Here is a 12524-nt window from a genome sequence, read left to right as displayed (position 1 = left end):
GCTTCTGTTTCTTCCCCTCCATTTTTCTGTATTATTTTGTATCTCTAGTTACCATTACGTATATGTATTGTTGCATTTGAACAACTGTATTGTTGATAATAGAGGTAAATTATTGGTATTGTTCGTTATCAATAGCGCTATTTCTATTGGTATTTGTATTGCTCCATTTGTAGTGTAGTAATGCTCATTGTCATTTCTGTATTTATTTTGTTAATTGCTTCTTTGCTATCACTTTTACCATCATATTTGTTGTCTCTATTGTTGTTGTTGTTGTTGTTGTGTTTGCTGTTGTTGTTTTTGTCTCTCTGTCTAATCCCCCTATTGTCCCCACAATTCCCCCTCTTTCTTCCTTTTTTTCTCTTTGTATCCCCTCCTGCTCTGGTCTGGCTGCATCAAATGATAATATAAATACATTTAATAAAGTCAAATACAAATAAGGCAACAAGAGAAGTATCCTACACTTCTCTTTTGTAAAGTAAATCTGAACAGCCAATATGGGCATCTACATCAACTATATGATTTGCCTCAGAAGCTGGACAGGACAAAAAAAAAAAAAGGGGGATTCGAGGCCATGGAATCGGTTCTGTTCTTATCGAACGGTTCTTTTCTTATCGAACAACCAGGACAACCGGTTTCGAACATCATCCCTAGTTAGGGCATACTGTGAATTAAGTGGGGCGTGGTGTCTCCTTCTAACCAGTTCTCCATCTGTCAAGGGTGTTGACATAGGAGCTGCAACGCTTCGCGGCGCCAATGGCGGGAGAAAGGGCGGGGAGAAGGCAGGCATAGGTGGTAAAGTTTAGAGTTCTCGACAAGGTTGGGTAGATGATGGTTCACGTTCAGCAAGGCCTTGTTCACCAGTCTCTCTGAGTGGTCTTCTCTGTGAAGAGTCGCACTGACACTGTCAGGAACTCAGATGGGGTGGGTCGTAAAATCTTTGATTGATTCATAGACAGCCAGTGATGATGATCCTCAAGGTGTCGTTAAGTGATGTGTCCAGCTCTTTAGTGTGTACACTTTGGCACCATGCTCGAGCGGGATATTTGGCGGCATTGTAGACGAGGGTCAGGGCGCCAGTGCGAAGGGTGAACGTATTGGCTCACCAGGATGAGCCTGCCAAATGACGGAGGTTGTTTACAAGACACTTTGGCATGTAGATTCAAGGTGTTGCATGAAGGTCAGTTGCCATCTAGTATGTTGAGATGGGGTTTTACGACAGAGGTGTCCAGTAAAGGTTGACTGTAAGCTGGTGCCAAGCTTCCTTGTTGTTGAGATGGAAAGCTGTTGTGGTGTTATTTGCCAGGTCCGTTTCAGTCTCCAGGTCTTGAGATAGGCTGCTACCAGTGCCATGTCTTCTACTTTTGACCAACATCTGTCAGGGTAAAGAAGAGCAAGGAACTCTGTTTCTTAGGCGTCTATTTACGGCCATTGCTTGTCTTCAGTATGAAACTGGTTGTTGGCCATGAATCGCACTAGGTTGCGATTAGAGATAATCCGGCAAAGTTTCAGAATCAGGTCTTGGTGCCACACTGTGTTGTAGGCTGCGGTCAGAACAGATCTACAGATCGTTTTCCAGTCGCTTTCTGACAGTCTCTTCAGGATACGCCGTCTTGTGGGTAGTCTTATTTACATGGCTTCATTTGAACAGTGTCTTCCCACCATCTTTATTGTAGTTTTTAGCGCTTCTATAGCAAATCCACTGACACATTAAGTTTAAACTACACACTACTTTGTATTAGAAATTAGATGAATTGCGAAAAAGAAGGAGCCTATTTACTACAGCGTCAGACTACAATGGCGGACGCATGCAAAGCACCTAGCGGATTATACATATATGGGAGAGATTTACCCAATCGTCACCAATGGCAAAAACGTCACCAGTGGGGCAAGTTATTAACAAATTGTTTCTTTGAAGTATAAAAGAAGACTAGATTGTTTTATAAATATCTCCGCAATGCCTCAATGGTTTCAATGAAATTTTTCGGGGTTTATGCAGATCCCAAACTCAGAAAAACAGGTACCAATAGGTAAGAAAAGTTGGTTTTGGATAATAGGGCCCTTTAACAGAAAATGTTAGTAGATTAGAAGTGGGAAGTAGATTAATAGGAGTCTAGAGCAGGGTGTCAAATGTACTGCCCGCAGGCCTGAACAGGTTTTTATCTGACCTGAGAGATGAGTTTGCCAAGTATAAACATGGGCTGAAATGGGTGAAAGATACTGCTGTTCTAAATATGTCCATTGGATGTCGAAAAAACTATTATTTATATTCCTTGCATGAGAGTGCATGACTTTGTGCCGTGTTAAAGTACCAGTAGAGTGGAAAAACAAGTCGCCTCTATAACTGAAGCTATTATCTTATATATATATGATTTTTGACACCAAAATACTTTCAAAGTTTGCAAACAAATATATATGACCAAAATTGTATAAATTTCACGGATATCCCTGAGCCGTTTTTAAGAGTTAACGAGGAAGCCAGTCATGTGATCCGTGACGTAGAGTTAGGAACCACAGATCCCTTGTCCATCAACAACAATGTTAATCAAGCAGACTTTGTGAGAGCCAACAACAATTACTTTGGGGAAAAAAATATGATCCAGAACTTTTTTTTGAGCCCGAACATCAAGAGGATGAGTAATACGTTTTAGAAGCCATGTGCTTAACGGATGCAGCTTTATTGTAACACTATAGCATTGCTAGATGCTAAAAATACAAACTAACCATAGTAAACCATAATAAAACAAACGCTTATTTGTCAATTTCCACTCTTCCCGGGATGCTGGCCGACAGGACGCTCACATATTTCTGTTTAGATGAAGATTCTATCGCAATACTCGTGAAGGGTTAAAAAAAAGTTGCCGCAATTATGTCAAAGTCGACTTTTTTTATGTTTCACATTGTTCCCATTTGGTTGAGTTATTTCTTGGCCTTATGTGGGATCGGACCCGAGGATGTTGTAGTGGTTTGTGTAGCCCTTTGAGACATTTGTGATTAAGGGCTATATAAATATTTGTTTGATTGATTGATAGTTATTGTGTACTATTGACTTTGTTCCGCTCGATTGTATGTAATAAAAGATAAGGAAGTAGTTTAAATAAATAGAAAAATCTACAGTTAATGCATGTTATTGGTATTGGTATCGACCAATCACACTCATGGATGATTGATGTTGGAATTGGCAGCACAAAACATTGATCGGAACATCTGTAGTATAATCATTTATATCAATTATTCTTAAACTGTGGTACATGTACCACTGGTACGCGGGCTCCATTTTGTGGTACGTCAAAGAATCGCGTGATTAGTACAGTGTTTTGCTTTCCTATATTCAGTGTTACTGTTCAAACTGTATGTAATGTTACAGTGAGCAAATATATTAAATCCATACATCCATTTTCTACCGCTTGTCCCTTTCGGGATCGTGGGGGGTGCTGGAGCCTATCTCAGCTGCATTCGGGCGGAAGGCGGGGTACACCCCGGACAAGTCGCCACCTCATCGCAGGGCCAACACAGATAGACAACATTCACACACTAGGGCCAATTTAGTGTTGCCAATCAACCTATCCCCAGGTGCATTTCTAAATATACTTGTTAAATAATACCTTTGCCTTGTTTTTAATGAAAATTAACAGTAAGCCTACTACGCTACTGTTTTTTTTTTAATGTCAGTCATTATGGTGGCACTTGGAGAGCTAAGTTATTTCTGAGGTGGTACTTGGTGAAAAAAGTTTGAGAATCACTGATTTCTAGTCTGATTTATAGTCTTTCCTTATGTATTTCTATTTGTAATTTGTATCCTGTAGAACTTGAATAAACCTCACGGTGATGCTTGGACACGTCATCAGTGATAAACCCCGGAGTCATAGGGTGTTTCGACTCTTTAATCATCAGACACCCTCGCCCGGGCGACCCAGCCGGGGGTAATCAGACCCCGGCCTGTGTCCAAGTAACCTAAAATGCTGTACTTCATTATTTGTTCATAATAAAATAATGCGTCGTATTGTTAGTTACATTAAGAATACCTTTTTTTGTACACAGATTTTTGATTGGATAAATAGTGTCTTTGGTGGACCAGCCAGGACATCTATCATATTTGTTAGCATTTGCCAACCCTCCCGGATTTTCCGGGAGACTCCCGAAATTCAGTGCCTCTCCCGAAAACCTCCCGGGACAAATTTTCTCCCGAAATTCAGGCGGAGCTGGAGGCCACGCCCCCTCCAGCTCCATGCGGACCTGAGTGACGTGTTGACAGCCTGTTCTCACGTCTGCTTTCCCACAATGCCTTCCCAATCACGTTATAACTGTAGAATGATGGAGGGCGAGTTATTGGTTTCTTATGTGTGTTTATTGTTAGGCAGTTTCATTAACGTCCTCCAAGCGCAGTAATAACACACAACAGCAGTCAAGTTTTCGTCTATTGTAAAGCAGTTTGTCTGCCGTAAACAGCAATGTTGTGACACTTTTAAACAGGACAATACTGCCATCTACTGTACATGCATACTGTATGTGACCCACCCATAATGTGTCACATTTTTGTGTTGATTTATTTATTTTATTTTGTGGTTTGAATTCGTTTTTGGAGCTGTCATTCCACATTTATCAGTATTCACATTGGTCAGTAGGGGGCAGTAGGGCGTTTCTTCCCAATTGAATGCTATCACCTGCAGACCGGAAGTGTCTTGTCATTCTGATGAGAGCGACCAGTCTGTGAACAATTGAAACGTCCTTTGTGCTTTTTCCTCCTGTATAACAGGTTAGTTTTGGTGAATCAACTCACTGAATAATATCCATGTGATCTTTATAAGTTTAAGTACACATTCTGATGGTGGAGCCTAACTCTAAAGTGTTTGTGAGTTGTAGTTTGTATTTGTGAATGAATCCAGTGCACAGCTGCAGTAATCTATACAAAATGGCGACGTGAGTACGCAATGTTTATATAGGAACTTCTGATCCTAATTCAGACTCCCAAATTAGAGCTCCCGTTTTCTTATTGATTTTATAATGTATATTTGTATAATGTGTGTGTTCTGAAATAGTGACAGAGAATAGAACAAGGATGGACAATTCAACCCTTAACTCAACCATGAGTAGAGGAGTGTTATGTGTGTGTATATGTGCAAATAAATGAACACTGAAATTCAAGTATTTCTTTTATTTATATATATATATATATATATATATATATATATGTATATGTATATGTATATATATATATATATGTATATATATGTATATATATATGTATATATATATATATATATACATATATATATATATATATATATATATATATATATATATATATATATATATATATATATGTCTTAAGGTTATCCAAAAAATAGTGCTCGATACCGTAGTAGAGCGCAATATATATATGTATGTGTGGGAAAAAAAATCACAAGACTACTTCATCTCTACAGGCCTGTTTCATGAGGGTTTCCTCAATCATCAGGAGATTTTAATGGGAGCATTCACATACCATGGTTTATATAGGGCACAGAGTGGGTGGGTACAGGCTGGCGTAGGGGCGTGGTGATTGGCTCATGTGTTACCTAGGAGGTGTTTCCGTCTGTGGCGGCATGCTGATACAATTTCGCTGCGCTTGTTGAGGGATGACAGGTCTGGACGGTATATAATAAACAGTTTCTCTTTCAAGCATAGGTTGCATCTTTTATTACCACTATTGTAAGGTGTGCTGGATGCAAGAATTTGCCATGTTATTGAATATTCAACATTATTGTCTTTGAGGTCCCAAATGTGTTTGCTGAGTTCTGTGGTATTCCGCAGGTTTTGGTTCCTGAAAGAAGCCTTGTGATTGTTCCATCTGGTTTTAAACTCTCCCTCGGTTAATCCTACATATGTGTCGGATGTGTTAATGTCCTTGCGTGTTACCTTAGATTGGTAAACAACTGATGTTTGTAAGCACCCCCCGTTGAGAGGGCAATCAGGTTTCTTGCGGCAGTTGCAGCCTTTGTTGGTTTTGGGGTCGCTCTGTCCGGGGGCCGACGGCTCATTTGCAATTGTTTTGTTGTGGTTTGAGATAATTTGTCGTATATTGTTCATACAGCTGTAGCTCAGTTTAATGTTGTTCTTGTTGAATACTTTTCTTAGGGTGTTGCCTTTGGGGAAGTGTTTGTCAATCAGACTGAGGAATTTGTGGCCAATGTTAGTTGAGACGTTTTTGCTGTATGGGGGGTTGTACCAGATGATGTTTCGTTTTCTGTTCTTTTTTGGTTGGTTTCCTGGCGTGGGTTCATAGGTGAGGGTGAAATTGTATCCGCTTTCATCAAGGGCTTTTTGGTACGGGGGGGTTGCTTGGTCAAATTCAGCTTTGCTAGATGACAGCATCGATAGCCTTTTATTAATTCCGGTAGGTATTCTTTTCGTGGTGGTGGGTGGGTGGTTGCTGTCATGGTGCACGTATTGGAGTGTTGTGTTGGATTTCGTGAATGGTTGGTAGCTGTTATTTCTCAGGTTGAAAGTGACGTCGAGGAAGTTGACGGTTTGCTTGTTGGCTTCAATCGTGATCCGTAGGCCGTTCTCTTTGAAAATTTGGCATATGCGCTTCTTGGTATTCTCGCTGCTCCTTGGCGAGGCGCGACACACTGCCAGTCCGTCATCACGGTAAATACCAAGGTTCAGGTTGAGGCTAGCAAGCTGGGAGAGGAGGAAACTCCCAACGAGTTCACACGTTTCTGCTCCGTCAAAACTTCCCATAGTGACGTCAAATGTTGAGTTGTTCTTTTTTTGCCATGGTGTACTGTTGTGGATGAGTATGGAGTTTTTTGCGTGGATGATGATGTTTCTTTCGTTGCCTGTGATTGAGTCGTAGTCTGAGGCGAAGTCTAGTGCTTGAGTCAGTAGGTCTTGCGTGATGGAAGGGTAAAATTCTTCGATATCGAAGGAGATAAAGTTGTGCTGTTGTTTGTCTTGGATGTTGTTGAACCATTTGATTACTGCTGCTGTATTTCTCCATTGGTTGAGTGGTGTTTCCTCCTCTCCCAGCTTGCTAGCCTCAACCTGAACCTTGGTATTTACCGTGATGACGGACTGGCAGTGTGTCGCGCCTCGCCAAGGAGCAGCGAGAATACCAAGAAGCGCATATGCCAAATTTTCAAAGAGAACGGCCTACGGATCACGATTGAAGCCAACAAGCAAACCGTCAACTTCCTCGACGTCACTTTCAACCTGAGAAATAACAGCTACCAACCATTCACGAAATCCAACACAACACTCCAATACGTGCACAATGACAGCAACCACCCACCCACCACCACGAAAAGAATACCTACCGGAATTAATAAAAGGCTATCGATGCTGTCATCTAGCAAAGCTGAATTTGACCAAGCAACCCCCCCGTACCAAAAAGCCCTTGATGAAAGCGGATACAATTTCACCCTCACCTATGAACCCACGCCAGGAGACCAACCAAAAAAGAACAGAAAACGAAACATCATCTGGTACAACCCCCCATACAGCAAAAACGTCTCAACTAACATTGGCCACAAATTCCTCAGTCTGATTGACAAACACTTCCCCAAAGGCAACACCCTAAGAAAAGTATTCAACAAGAACAACATTAAACTGAGCTACAGCTGTATGAACAATATACGACAAATTATCTCAAACCACAACAAAACAATTGCAAATGAGCCGTCGGCCCCCGGACAGAGCGACCCCAAAACCAACAAAGGCTGCAACTGCCGCAAGAAACCTGATTGCCCTCTCAACGGGGGGTGCTTACAAACATCAGTTGTTTACCAATCTAAGGTAACACGCAAGGACATTAACACATCCGACACATATGTAGGATTAACCGAGGGAGAGTTTAAAACCAGATGGAACAATCACAAGGCTTCTTTCAGGAACCAAAACCTGCGGAATACCACAGAACTCAGCAAACACATTTGGGACCTCAAAGACAATAATGTTGAATATTCAATAACATGGCAAATTCTTGCATCCAGCACACCTTACAATAGTGGTAATAAAAGATGCAACCTATGCTTGAAAGAGAAACTGTTTATTATATACCGTCCAGACCTGTCATCCCTCAACAAGCGCAGCGAAATTGTATCAGCATGCCGCCACAGACGGAAACACCTCCTAGGTAACACATGAGCCAATCACCACGCCCCTACGCCAGCCTGTACCCACCCACTCTGTGCCCTATATAAACCATGGTATGTGAATGCTCCCATTAAAATCTCCTGATGATTGAGGAAACCCTCATGAAACAGGCCTGTAGAGATGAAGTAGTCTTGTGATTTTTTTTCCCACACATACATATATATATATATATATATATATATATATATATATATATATATATATATATATATATATAATAAAAAAAATATATAAATAGCTAGAATTCACTGAAAGTCAAGTATTTCTTATATATATATATATATATATATATATATATATATATATATCTTAACCACGCCCCACCCCCGACCACGCCCCCCATCCCCACCCCCCGAAATCGGAGGTCTCAAGGTTGGCAAGTATGGTTAGCATTAACGTCAGCTCTAATGTCACAGTGTGTTTGCTGCACATTAAAATAATCAGACAGTTTATTTGGGGGAAACATCTTCTAAGTTTATCATAATAAAACTTGGACTTTCTGAACATGTCTTTAATGGATGACAAAACAATGCTGTTAAGTTAAAGGGACTACCAATGTTTTACATACAATTAACTTAGAATCAATTAATTTAAATTATATCAGATACTGTTGAATTATGTAGGCAAAACTAACCGTTACTTAGTGATGTACTAAAATATTAACCAATACATTTCATTAATTTTAGGCCCTGTGGAGGCATTTGTTTTTGTTGTTAATTAAATTCCAAGTAGGATAAAACCATAACAACCTATTCAATCATATGGCGTTTAATGTTGTTCATATTTTACTTTTAAGGAACTAATTCCCAAATGATTTAGTCATGTACACTACAGTGCTACATATCTACTGTCCCCTACTTCCCGTGACGTCATCACTGATGCGGTCTTTTGTTGGTGTAGGGGACAACAAGTTCCACTAGGCGGCAGTGTAACTTTATAATACAATACTGAGTTTGTTCAACAGCCTTCACTGCATTTATAAGCAAGTAGAGCATTTACTGTAGGGTTCGCTGATCAATAGTAATTTATGGGACATCAGGATTTGATTGTCTCCAGGAATTCATTATTACTATTTTATCAGGGGTGTATTTTTCATATTTATCACAAGGCCACAGGTAACTATTTAACAAAACACATTTAAATCATAACTGCTGCTTCTAATGTGAACAATATGCTGATCTTGATCAAGCAAGCTTATGATATGATGTATTGTCTCTCTAAAGGTTGAGAAGTAATAAACAATTAAAAAATATATATAAAGTACACAATATGGAAAGACTGTGTGGCTGCTTTTCCAGGATCACTGTAATTCACCAGCAGTGACAAACATACTGTTGTGTGTTTACCAGTGAGTCACGTCTCGCCTTATTAATCTATGTCTGAAACTGAACTGTGACCAGTGGACTTTAAATCTGTCAGGGAGCAACAAAGCTTGCATCAAAACAAAACCTCATAAACTTGTCTTGCATCTCCTTTACTCGACAGTGATGGCGTGATTCATTTGCAAAAAGGGAAACTAAGCCAAGTCATTAAATGGCTTTTAAGTTCAGTCAGGGAGAAACACAATCACTTGATTTTATGGATTCCCCAAGGCAGAAAATCGGCAGAATTATTGTGTATCGGGAACATTATTTTGTCCCGTGATTGGCTCTATGTTGTTTACAGGATACACTTCTAAAAGTTTCCAAATGTGTCAAGACCCCGGAGCCAGATCTGGCACACCACATGGTTTTATGTGGCCTGCGAAAGCCTGGAAATAATGTTTGTCAATAAAACACTTTATCTTTCTTTGTTCCTTAAAATTTGACAGGAAAATGCATGTACTGCATACAATTGCATGTTTTTTGGGGCGGCATGGCGTGGTGGGTAGAGCAGCCGTGCCAGATGGTTGCAAGTTCGCTCCCCGCCTCTTGCCACCAGTGTCGTGTCACTCACACTGGTGAATGAATGATGAATGGTGGTCGGAGGGGCCGTAGGCGCAAACTGGCAGCCACGCTTCCGTCAGTCTACCCCAGGGCAACTGTGGCTACAAATGTAGCTTACCACCACCAGGTGTGAATGAATGATGGGTTCTCACTTCTCTGTGAAGCTCTTTTGAGTGTCTAGAAAAGCGCTATATAAATCTAATTTATTATTATTATTATTATTATTAAATTTGAGAATGATCTGACCATGCAAAAACCATGGACTGTCCGAAGTGCGGTTGGCCTGCAGAATAGTTTTGGATACAAAATAATAGTAAGAATGTAAAAAAAAAAAAACAACCACAAATTTGGAATGTAATGAGAAAAAAGCTGACAATTTAGTACGAATAACTAAGGGGAGTCCAAACCTTTTCCACTGAGGGTCGCATATGGCAAAGTGAAAGGGTGTGGTGGCCATTTTAAAATTGTTTTAGTTTGATAAAAAAAAAAAGATGAAAAACAGGAATATGGTTTGTATTTAAAGACAAGAGTTCGAGTCAGCTTTTGTGTTACAAGTGAGTGTGTTATAAATTAAAATTTCAGCTTTTTCTCACTACATCGCGTCTTTTTGCTTTTTGTTTTTTACATTTTTACAGTTTTTTTTGTTTTTTTCCCTTGTAATAATAGTACATTTTGTCCCCCATAACACAAAGCTCACACTAAGTTTTGTATTTAAAAAATAATGTAATGTGTGTTTTTAAGCATTTCCTTTTCAAAATAAAATCATATCAAAATGGCCCACGCATACTTTTAGTATGTGGCCCTTGGTGAAAAAGTTTGGACACCCCTTTACAAACATATATTCCAAAAAATTTTGTTGGATTTAAATGTTTTTCCCCAGACTTATGATTTCAAAAGCAAGTATGTTATCCATCAATATGTACTTAGAAAAAGTACATAATCAAATGCATAGGGAATTGTGTAATGATATAATAATATTATACACTAATATTCATATATATACACTAAAATTCATATATATGCACTGTAACAAGCAGCCCTCGGAGAGTAACCAAAACTGTAATGTGGCCCTCAATGAAAACAAGTTTGACAACCCTTTTCTAAATAGTCCATAAAGTTATCAATAGTCCAACTTTGAGCATGTTTGACACCAATAACCAGGATCAGTGCCTTCCGACTGCTAATCTTGTTCAGGGTCACAGGTGAGCTGGAGCCTATCCCAGCTGACTTTGGCTGCGAGTGAAGATACACCGGCTTAGGTGTTCAGAATTGACCTCACTGCTGTAGGAGCTATCAAACACTTGTCTTTCCCCTTGGACCTATCAGCCTCTTACAAAAGACATGTTGACTTACCGCTGTATGGAAGTTTAGCAGAAACAAAGTACAATTGTATCCATGAGGCATTACACTGAAGTGACCTGTCACTATAATCATGTGGTTGTGGCCCTAAACAACCACATGGAGTTTATGCCAGGGGCCGGCCCTGTTTGTGTCACAGATGTGCTTCATAAATCTCACTTTTTATGTTCTTATTTGCCATATGTCAGCCATGTAAATCAATAAAGCACATTACCTAAATTTGCTAACTAATTATGGCATTACAACTTATGACATTGCGACTTTTAACCTAACAAATGTATTATTTTTCTTTGGATATACATTTTTATCAACAAACTGTTACTGCTTTGAATGCTAGTCTACTTAGTCCGTCATGCGTAAACTTCCTGTGTGTAGTCTTCTTGAAAAGTGTAATATGACAAGCCATAAAAAAACAAACAAAACACGTGTGGAGGTAGTCCACTGTTACAATACAGTAGCTCTACAATAGTTCTCAGTGGGTCAACCACTGAAGTTTTTTGCTTCAAAGGGAATTTTGATACATTTCCGATTTCTATTACCTTGAACCTTCAGCTTTGAAGGTTCACCTGTGATTTTAACATGTATTTTGAAATGTGAAAATGGGCAGTTGGAAGGTCTGGGCCTGTGGAATTAAAATGAGAACTGGACAGGCCTAAACATAAACCTTATCAATGGAATGTTTTAGATCTAATCTTAAACGTAGAGTGTCTGCCCCCTGGTTTGAAACAGGAAGATGATTTCCCAGGAGAGAAGCTGATGATTTGGAGTTGGAATGACAGACATGGAAGAACACGTGTCTTCTGGAAAACAGATACATTTGGTTTATTCTCATCTCACATGCTTTATTTTAAGAAGCCGCCATCAAACAAACTGCAAAGCCACTAAAATAACAAAGAAATAAAGGAGCTGATTATCATTTCTCAGAATTAAACGTTAAATAACTGTGTGGGCTGTACAGTTACACACTTTAGTCTGGATGGTTTTAATTGCTTTTCGGTCGAGCTACAATACTCCCACATCACAACGTGTACCAAGAGAGAATGCAAGGCACGGAACTCAGCGGCAGTAAATAACCACTTCAGTCTATCGCAGGAAACCAGCAACGAA

At 39.6% G+C, this 12524-nt stretch overlaps 1 long non-coding RNA gene across 1 annotated transcript in view; it reads left to right on the top strand.

The window, feature by feature from the left end:
- The window catches only part of LOC140679845 (uncharacterized), a 67271-nt gene extending 57362 nt beyond the window's left edge, over window positions 1–9909 (top strand). The window contains exon 5 of the long non-coding RNA XR_012051179.1: window positions 9799–9909. This is a non-coding gene — a long non-coding RNA (uncharacterized lncRNA). The remainder of the gene's footprint in view (window positions 1–9798) is intronic.
- The last annotated feature ends 2615 nt before the right edge of the window (window positions 9910–12524 follow it).

Source organism: Nerophis lumbriciformis, linkage group LG26 (assembly GCF_033978685.3).
Source record: "Nerophis lumbriciformis linkage group LG26, RoL_Nlum_v2.1, whole genome shotgun sequence".
In the NCBI taxonomy this organism is placed as follows: Eukaryota; Metazoa; Chordata; class Actinopteri; order Syngnathiformes; family Syngnathidae; genus Nerophis; species Nerophis lumbriciformis.
Note: the sequence above shows the minus strand (reverse complement) of the source record. Positions and strands in the feature narration are given on the sequence as shown.